Below are 21,083 nucleotides of genomic sequence, written 5' to 3'. Positions count from 1 at the left end.
TTTATAAAATCGACTTTATATAGTGCTGCAATATGTTCCCGCGACAAAGCTGACGTTTCTGACACCTTACAGTCACGTGGGACAAACATGACTGACAGGTTGTAAGCGATTAATAGTACATTCGCAAATAGCGAGGCGTCATATGTATGAATCATTCGCCAGTGCTCGATGCGGATTAGACGCGCCTTTTTTTGGGATAGTTTTTAGTACATATGGCGGGCGGGCAACATCTCGCTAGCTGCAAGTTCAAGCGAGTCGAGAAGACACGTTGTCGGCGAGAAAATCGACGCTTTAGTACATGGAGCCCATAGTGTGCTAAAAGAGTATGCACCCTGAGTGGCACTGAAAATGAACAGGCATGAAAGTTATTTTAGCTTTTGTTCTGTCTCAGCTTAGTGCTTCTCTCTTTCTTTTTATATTTATGCGAATTACTCTTAGATCTCCCTAAGAGTAATGGGGGAAACCAGACGTGGACTCCTTGCACACATGCCCTTAGAGAGATGCGACTGCACCTCACTGATGAGGCCCACAGAAGGCCGAAACGATCGTCTGGGGTTGTTGTTTCTCTTGTTCAAAGAAGAATTGCTTGGTATTTCGGTGCTGGACTGTCATTGGGCAGGATCAGACTGATATGCTACAGGATATTTTTTCTCTGTGAAAAGGCATAGTGTGCTAAAAGAACGCGCACCCTGAGTGGCACTGAAAATGAACAGGCATGGAAGTTATTCTAGCTTTTGTTCTGTCTCAGCTGAGTGCATCTCTCTTTCTTTTATATATATATATATATATATATATAGTGTGTTAATTAAATATAATTAACTCCTACTGGAATATTGTTATTATTATTCATTGGGTTCACATACAGGGAGTGCAGAATTATTAGGCAAGTTGTATTTTTGAGGATTAATTTTATTATTGAACAACAACCATGTTCTCAATGAACCCAAAAAACTCATTAATATCAAAGCTGAATATTTTTGGAAGTAGTTTTTAGTTTGTTTTTAGTTTTAGCTATTTTAGGGGGATATCTGTGTGTGCAGGTGACTATTACTGTGCATAATTATTAGGCAACTTAACAAAAAACAAATATATACCCATTTCAATTATTTATTTTTACCAGTGAAACCAATATAACATCTCAACATTCACAAATATACATTTCTGACATTCAAAAACAAAACAAAAAACAAATCAGTGACCAATATAGCCACCTTTCTTTGCAAGGACACTCAAAAACCTGCCATCCATGGATTCTGTCAGTGTTTTGATCTGTTCACCATCAACATTGCGTGCAGCAGCAACCACAGCCTCCCAGACACTGTTCAGAGAGGTGTACTGTTTTCCCTCCTTGTAAATCTCACATTTGATGATGGACCACAGGTTCTCAATGGGGTTCAGATCAGGTGAACAAGGAGGCCATGTCATTAGATTTTCTTCTTTTATACCCTTTCTTGCCAGCCACGCTGTGGAGTACTTGGACGCGTGTGATGGAGCATTGTCCTGCATGAAAATCATGTTTTTCTTGAAGGATGCAGACTTCTTCCTGTACCACTGCTTGAAGAAGGTGTCTTCCAGAAACTGGCAGTAGGACTGGGAGTTGAGCTTGACTCCATCCTCAACCCGAAAAGGCCCCACAAGCTCATCTTTGATGATACCAGCCCAAACCAGTACTCCACCTCCACCTTGCTGGCGTCTGAGTCGGACTGGAGCTCTCTGCCCTTTACCAATCCAGCCACGGGCCCATCCATCTGGCCCATCAAGACTCACTCTCATTTCATCAGTCCATAAAACCTTAGAAAAATCAGTCTTGAGATATTTCTTGGCCCAGTCTTGACGTTTCAGCTTGTGTGTCTTGTTCAGTGGTGGTCGTCTTTCAGCCTTTCTTACCTTGGCCATGTCTCTGAGTATTGCACACCTTTTGCTTTTGGGCACTCCAGTGATGTTGCAGCTCTGAAATATGGCCAAACTGGTGGCAAGTGGCATCTTGGCAGCTGCACACTTGACTTTTCTCAGTTCATGGGCAGTTATTTTGCGCCTTGGTTTTTCCACACGCTTCTTGCGACCCTGTTGACTATTTTGAATGAAAAGCTTGATTGTTCGATGATCACGCTTCAGAAGCTTTGCAATTTTAAGAGTGCTGCATCCCTCTGCAAGATATCTCACTATTTTTGACTTTTCTAAGCCTGTCCAGTCCTTCTTTTGACCCATTTTGCCAAAGGAAAGGAAGTTGACTAATAATTATGCACACCTGATATAGGGTGTTGATGTCATTAGACCACACCCCTTCTCATTACAGAGATGCACATCACCTAATATGCTTAATTGGTAGTAGGCTTTCGAGCCTATACAGCTTGGAGTAAGACAACATGCATAAAGAGGATGATGTGGTCAAAATACTCATTTGCCTAATAATTCTGCACTCCCTGTATTATTTGTCTGCCTAATTTTGATGCTGTGTTGTAACAATAACCATATGTGTTCCAGAGCTTGGTTCTGTAATCTGTATAATAAACTATGGATAAGTCTAAATTATACTAATACTATCAAATGGGTGTGTTTTGATTGCAGAACTGAGTGGGCAGAGCAGTTGAACAGTAGGTCGTCAATACTCCAGTAACCCGCTTGCTTGCTCTACTCCAAAGTGTCCCTGGAATTTTTTTAAATGTTGCCAACTATGATCACGCCCTTAGTGTTATTTAATATTCATATATTTACCTTTCCTTTTATACTGTTTATTAGAAAACCAAAATGCTTGGGACATGCATAAGGCGTATCCTAAGAAAACAGTAACATGTAATATAGGTAGACTTGATTGGCCTTTTGGTTCTTTTCTACCATCAAATTTTATGTTTCTATATAGCAATAATAATAATAATAATAATAAAATGATTAACAAAGCATTTGTAAGGGTTAAAACTATGACAGAGAGAGTTATTCTTTATACAAGGAGGATTGCAGGACAAAAGAATAAAGTAATATGATTTATTACTGATTTAGCAGTGGATGGCAAGATAATAGAATGTTCTTATGAGGTCTTGGCCTGTCTTATTAACTGATTCTAGCAGAAGCAGAAAAGTTCCAAGCTACACACGAGCCCAGATTTATGGGATACAATCAAACAAAGGCAGATTGTGAGGCCAAATGAAATAAGTGACTGGCTAACAGAGAAAAGTAAAAGAATGGGGTGCTGTAAACAATGTGAGATCTGTAATATTGCAGGATGTATGGCAGGGTGAAATGTATTTGATTAATTCTGGGATCACCTGTAAGACATAAAGTGTGATTTACCTTGCCTACTATACATGCCTGATGTTTAATGCGTGCAAAATAGATCAGCCTCTAAAAGAAAGAATTTTTGAACATTTTAGGTACATTGAAAATAGGAATCCAGCAACAAGTGTACCCCCACACTTTGGTACCCACTATGGTTTGTTGAAAATATAGGTTCTGAAATTAGAGTAAGTGGTCTGGATAAAAAAACAACAACAAAAAAAACTACAACAGCGTAAAGGTAGTTATATACTCTACATAGACCCAGAGGCGTAACTAGAAACCACAGGGCCCAGGTGCAAGAATCTAAGAACGGCAAAAAAAAAGGTTAACACCTGCGATCGCGGAAATATATGTATATAGTGACACTGTTTAACCCACCAGTACTGTATATAGTGAGTCAGTGACACAGTCTGTAATCTGCCGGTGAGATGGCTGGCCTGACCCCAGTACTTTATAAAGTGATCACAGTAGTCTGTGTCATATTCCAGCCCCCCCTCCATACTGTATATAGTAGTACTGTAGAGTGACACTGTTTACCCCCTCCCCTCATGCTGTAGTTACAAGGTCTGTAATTTGCTGGTTCCACAAACATACACACACACACATACATGCATAAATACACACACAGTCACATACATACATACACACACACACATATACAGGCATAAATACACACACAGTCACATACATACATACACACACATACAGGCATAAATACACACACAGTCACATACATACATACACACACATACAGGCATAAATACACACACAGTCACATACATACATACATACACACACACACATACAGGCATAAATACACACACAGTCACATACATACATACACACACACACACACACATACAGGCATAAATACACACACAGTCACATACATACATACATACATACATACAAACACACACACACACACACACACACACATATACAGGCATAAATACACACACAGTCACATACATACATACACACACATACAGGCAAAAATACACACACAGTCACATACATACACACACACACACATACATGCATAAATACACACACAGTCACATACATACATACACATACACACACATACAGGCATAAATACACACACAGTCACATACATACATACACATACACACACACATACAGGCATAAATACACACACAGTCACATACATACATACACACACACACACATAAACACCAATGGGTAAAACAGAAAGACTAATCCCTGTAGTCAGAGACACTAGTGAAGCATCACATCACACTCACATGATATCAGTGCAGGCAGTGGCAGGTCAACATTTTTTATAATTTTTTTTTTTTTTTTAAGCTGGGCCCCCACCCTTGGGGGCCCAGTCGCAATTGCGACCTCTGCACCCCTTGTAGTTTCGTCCCTGCATACACTCAAACCACAAAATATAAATGAGACATTGATATTTCATATCTTCCTTAAAGGGACAGTCATCTCCAAAATTGTAATTGTTTTAAAAGATAGACAATTCCTTTATTACCCATTCCCCAGTTTTGCACAGCCAACATGGTTACAGTACATTAATGTACTTTTAACCTCTGTGATTACCTTTTATCTAAGCCTCTTTTGACAGCCCCCTGATCACATGGCTATTTATTATCTATTGACTTGCATTTTAGTCAATTAGTGCAGTGTCATCCACAACCCACATGACCCATATGAACTAGCAGTCTCCTGTTGTGAAAAGCTAATAAAAAAGCATGTGATAAGAGGCTGTCTGTAGTGGCTTACAAACAGGCAGTTATTTGGAGGTTTAAATGCTATAAAGTATATAAATATAACAATGTTGGTTTTGCAAAGCTGGGGAATGGGTAGTAAATGTATTATCTACCTTTTTAAACAATAACAATTTTGGTGTTGACTGTCCCTCTAATATGAATATATACTGAAATGCTGATATTTATTTTGTTAATTAAGAATAGTGAATATTTTATAGTGTTTATTAAAGAGTCTGATTAAGTATTATGCTGGGTGGTGCTTATTTTACTTAACGCAAACATTTAAATTAAGTCATTTGTTAAAGGATGGTGAATGGCATGGCATTATTTCTGACTCTTTTCTATGTTACTAAATAATCTATTGCTAAGTTTGTTAGGTTGTATATAGTATATTCATAAAATGCAGCAAGTCCTTGAAATGTGAATTCATATTTGCATTTTTATTTAGTTTGCAGGATATTAGTCTTTTAAAGCAGAACATTAGTTTAACTCATGAGAACTATAAATAAATATGAATTTGTTGTCAGCTGAGAAAAAAGTAAATCATGAAACAACTTAGCATTCATGCAGATTTTTCCAGAGTATTGGATGCTTAGGTGCTGGAACACAACGGCGACTGGAATCTATCAAGTGTACAGAATTGCCATCTTGTTTGTAAAAAACATACTGACTGTGCTCATTAGCATACATTAGCATAAGTAATTATACAGTATTAATCAGGAATTAAATCTGCTAGGACTGATTTTATATGATCATTTATTTATAATTAGATTCCAACACACTGACAAGAAGTTTCACCATTATACGGCCTCTATATCTATACGTATTGTTCATTTTCTACATTTACCATAACCTTAAAAATACTGGCCATGTCCATAAAATAGCAGTTGGGTGGCAACCTTACATGGGTAGTGTGTGATAGAATGTGGAGGAATAAACAAAGTTAAAATCTTCAGAACTAAACAGAAAAGTATGTTTCCCATATCCTTAAAGGGATACTAAACCGATATTCTCTTTTCTTCCATGATTCAGATAGAGCATGCAATTTTAAGCAACTTTCTATTTTACTCCTATTATCAATTTTGTCTTCGTTCTCTTGCTATCTTTATTTGAAAAGGCAGAAACATAAGCTTAGGAGCCGGCCCATTTTTGGTTCAGAACCTGGGTAGCACTTGTTGATTGGTGGCTACATCAGCCAGCGCTACCCAGGTGCTGAACCAAAAATTGGCCGACTCTTAAGCTTGCATTCCTGCTTTTTCAAATAAAGATAGTATAATATCCATTCCCAGTATTAAACTCGGCACTCCTGATTTCCTGATTTTTTTGCTGTCACATCCTTTCCTGGATGGCAACCGTCACTTTAATTTAGTCTGCTGCAGCTTTCTCCTTGACCATGGCTCATCCTTTTTCTAATTACTGGTTGTTTGCACCTATCTGGCTGCTCTCCAATAAATGGGCTGTCCCTTTCCCCATTCAGGTGCTCTGGCAATATATTGATTTCTCTTTATCCAGTCAGTCTGTTCTGTGAGCCTCTCCAAACCTGTGAGTCTTGTAACCTGCAATCCAAACTTGTGAGTCTTGTAAGCCGCATTTCAAGTCAGTGTTCTTAGCAACCTGTTATACAAACCAATCTGTACTGTGAACTTCTATTTCAAGTCTGTGTATCCTGTTAAACAAGCCAATCAGTACTGTGAACTCTGCTACCTGTTACACAATCCAAGTATCTGAAGTATCCTGTTGCATTGCTATTCTAAGTACCTGAAGTATCCTGTGGCATTACTATACCAAGTAACTTAGTATCCTGTAGCATTGATATCCCAAGTACCTGTGTATCCTGTTATATTGCTATCACAAGTACCTGAGTATCCTGTTACATTGCTATCACAAGTACCTGAGTATCCTGTTACATTGATATCACAAGTACCTGTGTATCCTGTTACATTGCTATCACAAGTACCTGAGTATTCTGTTACATTGATATCACAAGTACCTGAGTATCCTGTTACATTGATATCACAAGTACCTGAGTATCATGTTAGATTGCTATCACAAGTACCTGAGTATCCTGTTGCATTGCTAATCCAAGTACCTGAGTATCCTGTTGCATTGATATCACAAGTGCCTGAGTATGCTGTGGCATTGCTAATCCAAGAACCTGAGTATGCTGTGGCATTGCTATCCAAAGATCCTGTGTATCCTGTGGCATTGTTATCCCAAATACCTGAGTATCATGTTGCATTCCTTTTGCAAGTTCCTGAGCATCCTGTGGCATTGCTAATCCAAGTACCTGAGTATCCTGTTGCATTGCTAAACCAAGTACCTGAGTATCCTGTTACATTTCTATCACAAGTACCTGAGTATCCTGTGGCATTGCTATCACAAGTACCTGAGTATCCTGTTACATTGCTATCACAAATACCTGAGTATCCTGTAACATTGCTATCACAAGTACCTGAGTATCCTGTGGCATTGCTATCACAAGTACCTGAGTATCCTGTTACATTGCTATCACAAGTACCTGAGTATCCTGTTACATTGCTATCACAAGTACGTGAGTATCCTGTTACATTTCTATCACAAGTACCTGTGTATGCTGTTACATTGCTATCACAATACCTGTGTATAGTGTTACATTGCTATCACAAGTGCCTGAGTATCCTGTGACATTGCTAACAAGAGTGCCTGAGTATCCTGTGGCATTGTTATCGCAAGTAACTGAGAATCCTGTGGCATTGCTATCGCACGTTCCTGTGTATCCTGTTACATTGCTATCATAAGTGCCTGAGTATCCTGTTACATTGCTATCACAAGTACCTGTGTATCCTGTTACATTGCTATCACAATACCTGTGTATAGTGTTACATTGCTATCACAAGTGCCTGAGTATCCTGTGACATTGCTAACAAGAGTGCCTGAGTATCCTGTGGCATTGTTATCACAAGTACCTGAGTATCCTGTGGCATTGCTATCACAAATACCTGAGTATCCTGTGACATTGCTATCACAAGTACCTGAGTATCATGTGGCATTGCTAATCCAAGTACCTGAGTATGCTGTGGCATTGCTATCCAAAGATCCTGTGTATCATGTGGCATTGTTAGTACAAGTACCTGAGAATCCTGTGGCATTGCTACCACAAGTTCCTGTGTATCCTGTTACATTGCTATCACAAGAACCTGAGTATCCTGTTACATTTCTATAACAAGTGCCTGAGTATCCTGTGACATTACTATCACAAGTACCTGAGTATCCTGTGGCATTGCTATCACAAGTACCTGAGTATCCTGTGGCATTGCTATCACAAGTACCTGAGTATCCTGTTACATTGCTATCACTAATACCTGTGTATCCTGTTACATTGCTATCACAAGTACCTGAGTATCATGTGGCATTGCTATCACAAGTACCTGTGTATCCTGTGGCATTGTTATCACAAGTACCTGAGAATCCTGTTACATTGCTATCACAAGTACCTGAGTATCCTGTGGCATTGCTATCACAAGTACCTGAGTAACCTGTTACATTGCTATCAATAATACCTGTGTATCCTGTTACATTGCTATCACAAGTACCTGAGTATAATGTGGCATTGCTATCACAAGTACCTGTGTATCCTGTGGCATTGCTATCACAAGTACCTGAGTATCCTGTTACATTGCTATCACAATTACCTGAGTATCCTGTAACATTGATATCACAAGTACCTGTGTATCCTGTGGCATTGCTATCACAAGTACCTGAGTATCCTGTGACATTGCTATCACAAGTACCTGAGTATCCTGTTACATTGCTATCACAAGTACCTGAGTATCCTGTGGCATTGCTATCACAAGTACCTGTGTATCCTGTGGCATTGTTATCACAAGTACCTGAGTATCCTGTTACATTGCTATCACAAGTACCTGAGTATCCTGTGGCATTGCTATCACAAGTACCTGTGTATCCTGTGGCATTGTTATCACAAGTACCTGAGAATCCTGTTACATTGCTATCACAAGTACCTGAGTATCCTGTGGCATTCCTTTTACAAGTACTTGAGTATCCTGTGACATTGCTATCACAAGTACCTGAGTATCCAGTGACATTGCTATCCCAAGTACCTCAGTATCCTGTTGCATTCCTTTTACAAGTACCTGAGTATCCTGTTGCATTGCTATCCCAAGTACCTGAGTATCCTGTGCCATTGCTATCCCAAGTTCCATTATATCAGATATGACTTATTATACAGTTACTAATTGGAAACATTCTTGACCTTAAACTGCACCTCAATAAATGCCATATCTAACATAAATTGTGTGACATCAGAGCATCATGGTACAAAAAAGACAAATATGTATCTTGTGTAGTCTGTATATGTACTGTCTGTAATATGTTAACAAGAGAGCTCAAATTAAGCTTGTGAAAGTGTGACTGACCCTCCTGTGTGTATGTGTCCTGTATGCTAATATTACATACTTTCACTTGGTGTGTTTTACATTCTTTGTAGGTAGATCTGAAGATTTTAAAGCTGAAATTCGTTCAGTTGGATAACCTTCAGTTTTTGACTAAAATAACACATTGGGACATTGTAACCCTTTCTCTTGGTAACTTATTATACTCTGTGTATACATGAACTTCCCAATCCCAATTTGTCATGCATTTGTATGTACACTATTTTACAGAAATTTGTATATGATTTTACTTTCACTATTTGTATATGATGCTATGATATGGGTCATCAGCCAATTCATCTGCCATTTCTTGTTAATTGATTATGATTAATATATCAAGTAGAGGATAACTTTTCAAATCTTAGTGAATCTAGTCATGGCTTAAATATAATCAAAAGGTCAGCCCAGCTGGAGGGCAAACTGGCCTAATGATAGGTGTGTGTTGTTGTTTTTTTTTATATAATATATCTTTATCTATCTATCTATCTATCAGAGATGATTTTATTTATTTTCTCTAACTCCATAGAAACATATTTGTGCTGATATTTTATAAAAGCTTAATTCTCCGCTCACATTTACCATTTTGCATAACTAAGCAAAAACACAATCTCTTTGGTTTGCTATCAGTGGCGGCTCATGGGTTATTCAAATGGGGGTTCACAAACCATACATAAATTGTGAAAATAAAGAGAGGGGGAAGAGAGAGAGAGAAGGGTGGAGAGGGAGAGAGAGGGGAGGAAAGAGAGGAAGAGGGGGGAAGAGAGGGAGAGAGAGAGCGAAGGGGTGGAGAGGGAGAGAGAGGGGAGGAAAGAGAGGAAGAGGGGGGGAAGAGAGGAAGAGAGGGGGAGAGAGGGAGAGAGAGGGGGGGCAGAGAGAGAGGGAGAGAGGGAGAGAGGGGGGGGAAAGAAAGGAAGAGAGAGGGAGAAGAGATGGAGAGAGAGAGGGGGGGGGGGGAAGAGAGGGAGAGAAAGGGGGCTAAGAGACAGAGATGGGGAAAGAGAGGGAGAAAGGGGGGAGAGAAGGGGTTAAGAGAGGGAAAAAGAGGGAAAGAGAAGTAGAAAGATAAAAGAAAGCAATAAAGATGCAACCTGGAAAGGGGGAAATCATTAGGGTGTGGAGAGAGAGAAAGAGGAAAATAGATGAGCAGAGTGAGGAGATGAAAAGACAGAAATGGAGAGGATTTAGACAGAAGAAAAATATATGGAACAGACAAACGGAGCCAGTGAGAGAGCGCTATATGAGTCCTGCAGGCTACAGTGGTTATTTATAAGTGGATGAAGGCTACTTATAAATAATATATTATATCTATAATCTTACGGCTAGATTTAGAGTTTTGTCGGTAACGACCCGCGTAGCTAACGCTGGCTTTTTTTTCCCCACACCTTTTAAATACCGCTGGTATTTAGAGTTCACAGAAGGGCTGCGTTAGGCTCCAAAAAGGGAGCATAGAGCATAATTTACCGCCACTACAACTCTCAATACCAGCGGTGCTTACGGACGCGGACAGCTTCAAAAACGTGCTCGTGCACAATTCCCCCATAGGAAACAATGGGGCAGTTTGAGCTGAAAAAAAGCAGCGTTCAGCTCCTAACGCAGCCCCATTGTTTCCTATGGGGAAACACTTCCTAAGTCTGCACCTAACACCCTAACATGTACCCCGAGTCTAAACACCCCTAACCTTACACTTATTAACGCCTAATCTGCCGCCCCCGCTATCGCTGACCCCTGCATATTTTTTTAAACCCCTAATCTGCAGCTCCGTACACCGCCGCAACCTATGTTATCCCTATGAACCCCTAATCTGCTGCCCCTAACACCGCCGACCCCTATATTATATTTATTAACCCCTAATCTGCCGCCCCAACGTCGCCTCCACCTACCTACAATTATCAACCCCTAATCTGCCGACCGGACCTCGACGCTACTCTAATAAATGTATTAACCCCTAAAGCTAAGTCTAACCCTAACCCTAACACCCCCCTAAGTTAAATATAATTTAAATCTAACGAAATAAATGAACTCTTATTAAATAAATTATTCCTATTTAAAGCTAAATACTTACCTGTAAAATAAATCCTAATATAGCTACAATATAAATTATAATTATATTGTAGCTATTTTAGGATTAATATTTATTTTACAGGCAACTTTGTATTTATTTTAACCAGGTACAATAGCTATTAAATAGTTATTAACTATTTAATAATTACCTAGTTAAAATAATTACAAAATTACCTGTAAAATAAATCCTAACCTAAGTTACAATTAAACCTAACACTACACTATCAATAAATTAATTAAATAAAATACCTACAATTATCTACAATTAAACCTAACACTACACTATCAATAAATTAATTAAATACAATACCTACAAATAAATACAATTAAATAAACTAACTAAAGTACAAAAAATAAAAAAGAACTAAATTACAAAAAATAAAAAATATTTACAAACATTATAAAAATATTACAACAATTTTAAGCTAATTACACCTACTCTAAGCCCCCTAATAAAATAACAAAGCCCCCCAAAATAAAAAAATGCCCTACCCTATTCTAAAATAAAAATAGAAAAGCTCTTTTACCTTACCAGCCCTTAAAAGGGCCTTTGCGGGGCATGCCCCAAGGAATTCAGCTCTTTTGCCTGGAAAAAAAAACATACAATACCCCCCCAACATTACAACCCACCACCCACATACCCCTAATCTAACCCAAACCCCCCTTAAATAAACCTAACACTAAGCCCCTGAAGATCATCCTACCTCGTCTTCACCACGCCGGGTATCACCGATCGGTCCAGGCTCCAATGTGTTGATCCAAGCCCAAGCGGGGGCTGAAGACGTCCATCCTCCGGCTGAAGTCTTGATCCAAGCCCAAGCGGGGGCTGAAGACGTCCATCCTCCAGCTGAAGTCTTGATCCAAGCGGCGGCTGAAGAAGTCCATCATCGGGCAGAAGTCTTCATCCTATCCGGGCAGAAGAGGAGATCCGGACCGGTAGACATCTTCATCAAAGCGGCATCTTCTATCTTCTTCCATCCGACGACGAGCGGCTCCATCTTCAAGACCTCCGGCGCGGATCCATCCTCTTCTTCCAACGACTAGATGACGAATGAAGGTTCCTTTAAGGGACGTCATCCAAAATGGCGTCCCTCGAATTCCGATTGGCTGATAGGATTCTATCAGCCATTTGGAATTAAGGTAGAAATAAATCTGATTGAATCAGCCAATCAGATTCAAGTTCAATCCGATTGGCTGATTGGATCAGCCAATCAGATTGAGCTCGCATTCTATTGGTTGATCGAACAGCCAATAGAATGCGAGCTCAATCTGATTGGCTGATTGGATAAGCCAATCGGATTGAACTTGAATCTGATTGGCTGATTCCATCAGCCAATCAGAATTTTTCTACCTTAATTCCGATTGGCTGATAGAATCCTATCAGCCAATCGGAATTCGAGGGACGCCATCTTGGATGACGTCCCTTAAAGGAACCTTCATTCATCGTCTAGTCGTTGGAAGAAGAGGATGGATCCGCACCGGAGGTCTTGAAGATGGAGCCGCTTGTCGTCGGATGGAAGAAGATAGAAGATGCCGATTGGATGAAGATGTCTACCGGTTCGGATCTTCTCTTCTGCCGGATAGGATGAAGACTTCTGCCCGATGATGGACTTCTTCAGCAACCGCTTGGATCAAGACTTCAGCTGGAGGATGGACGTCTTCAGCCCCCGCTTGGGCTTGGATCAAGACTTCAGCCGGAGGATGGACGTCTTCAGCCCCCGCTTGGGCTTGGATCAAGACATCGGAGCCTGGACCGATCGGTGATACCCGGCGTGGTGAAGATAAGGTAGGAAGATCTTCAGGGGCTTAGTGTTAGGTTTATTTAAGGGGGGTTTGGGTTAGATTAGGGGTATGTGGGTGCTGGGTTGTAATGTTGGGGGGGGTATTGTATGTTTTTTTTTCCAGGCAAAAGAGCTGAATTCTTTGGGGTATGCCCCGCAAAAGGCCCTTTTAAGGGCTGGTAAGGTAAAAGAGCTTTTCTATTTTTGGGGGACCTCGGTTTAGGGGTACATAGGTAGTTTATGGGTGTTAGTGTACTTTAGAGCACAGTAGTTAAGAGCTTTATGAACTGGCGTTAGCCCAGAAAGCTCTTAACTCCTGGCTTTTTGCTGCGGCTGGAGTTTTGTCGTTAGATTTCTAACGCTTACTTCAGCCAAGACTCTAAATACCGGTGTTAGAAAGATCACATTGAAAAGATAGGATACGCAAATGGCATAGTGGGATCTGCGGTATTGAAAAGTCGCAGCTGCAAAGTGAGCGTTAGACCCTTTCCTGACTGACTCTAAATACCAGCGGTAGCCCAAAACCAGCGTTAGGAGCCTCTAACGCTGTTTTTGACGGCTAACGCCAAACTCTAAATCTAGGCGTTAGTAAGTTAAACACAACAGTTACAATACAGTGTTTATAGGTCAGTTAGTTCACTTCTCTGGCATTAGAATATAAAAAGTTACAACAACAAAACTTCTGAAATAAACGAGAAGTCACGCACATTCCTTTATGATAATTGACAAGTGCAGCACACTTCGTAGACTTCTAGAAACCTTGAAAAAGTTCTTTAGACTGTCACTGGATGTGACAAGCATTAAGCTGTTGATTGGATGACTGACAGATGCCGTAAACATCGCAAATGTTCTTCTGAATCTATCTTCTCAATGATTGGATGAGATGAGGAGAATGCTCCCCAATGTTCTGGACGTTACTAGGTTACACCAGATAGCTTCTCCTTGGTAAGAACCATTGTGTGATTGGTGGAGAAAGCTGTGACACTTAGGTCTGTTTTCTATACTACAGCATTTGGTTGTAAACAGCATTTGATTTATTTATATTCCATCCATCATGTTTTGATTTTTATTCACAAATTCACCATCTGCTAAGCTTGAGCGTGCCATCTGACCCTACGCCATACTAAAATGGCTATGCTAAGTCCTAACAGTACCTTGCATTTCCTTGCAGAGTTAATTATCTTCTAAGCACTAGATGAGAATTCTAATGTGAATATTAGCAAGAAAAAGCAAACCCTTAAAGTCACTACCGAAAAAGAGTAGTGAAACTGAATACTAGTTTAATCCTTCTAACTACTATTGCAGCTAAACTAATAAAAAAAAAACTTTAAAAAAAAGTGCTCCTACTGCTGCCCACCCCTAGAAATGGCCTGTCGCACACTGAAAGCTGCGCAATTAGCAATGGTATGGGCTATGCGATGGGCGGCGCAGCAGGCACTTAGGAAAAAGTGCAAAGGGCTTTTTGCCTATTCAGAAATCTATTGCACATGCAGTGCGGTAGAAAGAACTATTAAAAACAGCACAAAAAACAAAACTGCAGTGGAGCCTGGAGCCCCGCCCCATAGGAAATATATTTATTTAGCCAAAAAAAGGTTTGTACCCAGATTATGTTAGCTGATATCACTGCATGTTTCTTTCTACCTCAAAATGGTCTTTGTAAGGAAGCCACTTTATATACTGTGTATATATATGTGTGTGTATATGTATGTGTATATATATATATGTGTGTATATGTATGTGTGTATATAATATATATATATATATATATATATATATATATATATATATATATATATATACTGCACCAAACCATTTTAGCAGAAGGCCATTGTTAGATTTAGGGCTTTTCAACTGTTTAACTAAAACGTATAAGCATGTGAGTACTGTCACAAGTATATACATGCCACAAATTATACAAACATCATGTTAAAGCCACATTATTACACAATCCCAGCTGTAGCATACATCTGTGAGAGTTAGGTTTAGATGCGTAAGAATACCTGTGATCCAAAATTGTGGCTACCAGTATATAGAGTGGAACTTCACCATCTACCAGCCTTAAAGTGACACTGAACCCAATTTTTTTCTTTTGTGATTCATATAGAGCATGACATTTTAAGCAACTTTCTAATTTACTCCCATTATCAAATTTTCTTCATTCTCTTGGTATCTTTATTTGAAATGCAAGAATGTAAGTTTAGATGCCGGCCCATTTTTGATGAACAACCTGGGTTGTTCTTGCTGATTGGTGGATACATTCATCCACCAATAAAAAAGTGCTGTCCAGAGATCTGAACCCCAAAAAAAAGCTTAGATGCCTTCTTTTTCAAATAAAGATAGCAAGAGAACAAAGAAAATTTGATATTAGGAGTAAATTAGAAAGTTGCTTAAAATTGCATGCTCTATCTGAATCACCAAAGAAAAAAATTGGGTTCAGTGTCCCTTTAAGGGGTTAAATAGGCTTTGAAAAGAGTTTCTCGAAGCAGAAGAAAAGCAATAGGATAGTGAATAGTAATAATGCTATTGCAGTTGTGCCCAGTAGTTTAATGTTCCTGTAATAAAATTACCTCAGTTAACCCCACTTTGGCATAAGTATGGAACAGTGGATCACCAACAATGGCAACCCACTACTAATGAACTGCAAACATCCATTCTTCATCACTGTACTGGAAGACCCACAGTTCTCCTTTTTTGGTCAACCATTTTTGCTATGTAGTAACTATCCAGAAACTCTCTGGAAATTACCTAGGATGGCCCTTCTGAAAACTCAGAAGCATGCCTTGGAGATCAAATGATCTACAATATAAGTTGCCTTGTCTTGAAGTGAATTTCTACAAACCCAACTTCTTTCACAGCAAGCTTGTTTTTAACAACCCCTTTCTGGTTGATATATGCCACCATTTTTTTTTCAGGATACAATTAGGTGAGTCTATTCATGTTACATAGTAAGCAGCGCTCAGTAAAAATAAATATCCTACACTTGTGAGTCAGCCAGACCTCACTGGATGACCAGCTTACATAAAATAACCTCATTTTCTGTATAATAGTGCAAACAGTGCAAAGTATCAAGTAAACATCGGTATAGTTTTCAAACTTTCTAAAAATCTTAACATAAGAAGACAGTAGCAGACAAGAAGAAACTAGAGGAAGAGAGGGGGGTAAGACTAGAGGGCAAGGGGAGAGCAGAGGGGGAAGAGGAGAGTAGGGGGGAAGAGAAGAGTGGGGGGGGGGGGAGGGGGGAGGGGGGGTCCAGCAGCAGGTCCAACAATCCTTTCAAGTTATAGTCAGTGTGTTTTGTGGAAGTGTGTCCCATATGGACCAAATGTCAGCATGTAAGTCTATGAGCCCTCTATTTAAGTATACTGCCTCTTCTATTGTTCTTATAGTGGAGAGTATCTCGAGGACTTTCCCCAAGAGGGGCGCGTTAGATTGTTTCCAGTGCCTTGCAATAGCAAGCTTGGTGGACATCATCAAATAAACAAAAATGAGTTTAGTGGCTTAGAGAGTTTGGGAATGTTCAAATGTAGTAGGTAGGTCTCTGGGCCCTTGTCTGTCGGGAGAGCGAGGAGTTCGCCTATGATATATGCGACCATTTTGATATGTATTATTGAATATGTCCCTTATAGAGAAGGTGTCACCAGATCTTCATAGGCAGACACACTAACCTGAGCTATCAAAAATGTATGTATGATAAGGGAGTATTGCCAAGGGGATATCTGCCTTGATCCTAAACTACACCCTAACTGAGGTGACTTGTATCTTTGTAGATGACAGTCTAGCTAGGTTGCAGGAAACTCCACTCCACCTTTGACTTCCTGTCCCTTGTTAACCACCAGCCGAGGGAGACCCTCACCTGATGAGAGAAATTAATTCTCAAGAAATGTCTAGGTAGCTATGGTTTCACATAAATAGGAACTTGAATTGCAAAAAATCTCATTTGTAACCATGCAAAGGAACTACATACAAAGTGACTGCCATGTAACCCTAGCACTGCCACTACAATCTCTTGCACAAAGATAGTGCATATGCTATATATATTGCATGTGCATTACTCTTGTGAACCTTATTTGTAGAATTATTTTAGAAAAATGCACCCAGTTTGACATAACATCACTTTGTAATCATTGGTCTTCTTTGCAAACTACTGAATCATTAACTTTGGAAGAAATGGCAGCCAGAATCTTATTAAATACAAATGGAGCAGTGGTCAACCCAAATGGAAAAACCACAAACTGAAAATAAATCACATTCATTTGATCTAGATGGATGGGAACACAATAAGCATCCTTCAGATATACCATGGTCTTAAAATGACCTGGTTGTAGAGCCCTGATCTTCACTCTTTTAAGTCTAGCAATGAACACAATGTTCCTTACTTTTGGAATAATGAAATGGTTGGAATATAAATCTTGCCTCTGTTCCTGACTTGTAATAGGACAGATCCACAAGGAGGTGGTTCAAGGAGCATGGGAAAGACATAACGTTATAAGAAGAAGACTGAAGAAATACATTTTGCACTTTTGGAAAATGGTCCTGAAAGTCCAAGTATGTTTTTTGAAAAATGTGTCAATTTGTTTCATAAAAGGAGTGGGAGGAAAAAACTTGAACATCAGGCCTGTTTCATGTGAAGCTTTCTTCAAAGGATTTACTTAAACTTCAAATATGAATTTCTAGTGTTTTAAACAAGGCAGTCCCTAAATAAGGAATATCTGAAATAATACATTGTATGATATAACAAATTCTTTTTTGTTCCCTGACCTTCTATATCTTTCTATTAGTATGTTTTAAACAACTGTCCCACTAATTTCTGCTGCAATGATTCATACCCTGTTTTCAATTATGTATACTTTAGTCATATGCTAAGAATATCTTGCTCAGGCAGATCCTCTTTTTCCATGGTTAGAGCTAGCTCTTTGTTTCCATCTATCTATCAAAAATAGATACCACTCAAATCTGCAAACACAAAACAACAGGGGGCACTACATAGCGTATCACACGACTTCACTCAGCATTCAGTTGGACAACATCAGAATGGTACTCAGAATAGTGGAACACCTAAGCAACAGGAGTAATTCGGTCAGGCTGAAACATCTGAGTGGTTCAGCAAACTCTCTCTCTGGTCTCTGCTTGCCACACAAACGTCACTCTTCACCAGCACTAATTCAATAAATAAATAATGTGTTTGACCATTACATCAGGTAACAAACACAATCAATAAAATCAAAATGACTAAAAATGTTACTGGTATCCCAATCTGCAATGCTGTTCTCTGCTAACAGTAATCCTAGCCGTTTCCTAAGGCAAAAGTGTGTTACAAAGCGTGTCTGTGTATTTATATATTTGTTTGATCTGAGGGGGTTAGACAGAGTAGCAGCAGGATATTGTAAACCTTAGGCACACTTTACTTTTTTTTGTCTAATTCTAATCTTCCCTCTCTAGTGTTTGTTAGTTTATGGTCTAAGAGCAGCCTAAGGATGGATGATGATATTTTTTGTGGAGTCAAAAAACACTAAAAGAGATATTAGAAAATGAAGACAATATCACACAAATAGAATCCTTTGATATTAAACAAGTGATGTTTGATTTAGAAAAAAACTTGACTAATGAATTAAAACAGAACTTAAATGTTTAGGTAAATATATCACGATTAAAGGGATAATGAACCCAAATTTTTTTATTTTGTGATTTAGATAGAGCATGCAATTTTAAGCAACTTTCTAATTGACTCCAATTATCAATTTTTCTTTGTTCTCTTGGTATCTTTATTTGTAAAATGAGGAATGTAAGCTTACAAGCCGGCCCAGTTTTGGTTCAGCACCCGCACCCTGGGTAGCGCTTGCTGATTGGTAGCTACATTTATCCACCAATTAGAAAGCACTACCCAAGTGCTGAATCAAAGATGGGCTGGCTCGTAAGCTTTACATTCCTGCTTTACAAATAAAGATAGCAAGAGAACAAAGAAAATTGATAATAGGAGTAAATTAGAAAGTTGCTTAAAATTGCATGCTCTATCTGAATCATGAAAGAAAAAAATTGGTTTAGTATCCCTTTAAGATTGAGGAAAAACCTCACATTTTAATTACAAGAACATTTTCAGAATGAATGGGATGAATCACTTGAAAAGGCATCACAAACACTTGTGAATATTTAAAAAAAATCACAGGAACACTCACTAGAATTGATAGAAAAAACATAATAGCACTAAAAGATAAACTAAATGATAAAAAAGAAAATAGAGAATATAAAGTGAAACAAACAGAAATAATGGTTAAACTTAATACTTTGACTAATGATTTACAAGAGGTTACATGGAGAAAACTAAATAGGGATAAGGGTGATTACTCAGAAGTAATGGGAAAATTGACACTTCAAAGATACTTCATGAAACATCCAGTGGAGAGGAACTGGATATGAATATACAAGAATCTACCACACTAGAATTTAAACATTCAGAATTTAAACCTTAATTGACATTTTACCCAACCGATGAGAAAGGCAGAATTCTTGAACTATTCGAAAAATTAGTACAGAAGGATGTTTAAAAAGACAAAATTAAGAAGAATGTACCGAAAAAGGGTAGTATTAAAACATTTACAAAATAATAAAGATGTAGTGAATAAGCCAGCGGGCAAAGGAGGAGGGGTGATGTTATGGATAAATCACAATATATAAAAGAAGTTAATAGACTCTTGGAAGATCAGGAAACATATAAAGAACTAAAATTAGATCCAACCAAGAAATTTTCCTTTAGGCTAATCAATATGCTAGATCAAGCCAAAACTAAAAATATATTGAATCTGAGAGAATATAATTTCTTATATCCTAAATTTCCAAAAATCCCTATCTTTTACTTTTTACCCAAGATCCATAAAACTCTAACTAACCCCCTGGGAAACCTATAATATCAGGAATCAATTCTCTTACGTCAAACTTATAACAATATATAGATGGCTTTATCCAAAATTATGTGAAAACACTACCCTCTTACTTAAAGGATACAACATATATGTTAAAATATTTGAATCAATTAAAATGGTAACACTATTATACACTGGTAACTTGTGATGTAACCTCTTTATATACAAATAAACATCATAAATAAGGCCTGAAATCGGTCAAATTATATTTGGAGAAAGACCTTACATTAGGGAAGGAACAAAAGGATTTTGCTCTTAAAGGAATACATTTTATTTTGAATCAGAATTATTTTTCTTTTGGAGGAAGCCTCCAAAGTTAGAGGAACAGCTATGGGAACAAGATTCATACCTGGCTATGTCAATCTTTTTATGGGAAGATGGGATGAGGAGTTATTTTCCATTCATAGGCTTGGTGCGAATCTTGTGTTATACAAGAGATATATTGACAATATTTTTTGTGTGGAAGGGAGACTTAGAACTAGAAGAATTCATGAAATATATGAATTCAATTAATATGCATATTCATTTTATCCATATATTTGACAGAAACCATATCACATTCCTTGACATAGAAATTGAAGTTATTGGGGAAGAGTTATAGTCACCACTACCCACTATAAGAAAGTGGATGCAAATAATCTAATCCACTATAACAGCTGCCATCTAGGAAGATGGAAAGACAACATCCCAAAGGGGCAATGTCTTAGAATTAAAAAAAAACTGCTCAAGACCGCCTGATTACGAAAAACAAGTACACATTTTAGAATAAAAATGACCAGATAGAGGGTATGATCCCCAAATCATAAACCAAGCTAAACTAGATGTTGATAGAAGAGACAGAAATAGCCTTTTAGTATATAAAGAAAAAAACAG

This window comes from Bombina bombina, chromosome 1, assembly GCF_027579735.1.
Source record: "Bombina bombina isolate aBomBom1 chromosome 1, aBomBom1.pri, whole genome shotgun sequence".
NCBI classification, from domain to species: domain Eukaryota; kingdom Metazoa; phylum Chordata; class Amphibia; order Anura; family Bombinatoridae; genus Bombina; species Bombina bombina.
Note: the sequence above shows the minus strand (reverse complement) of the source record.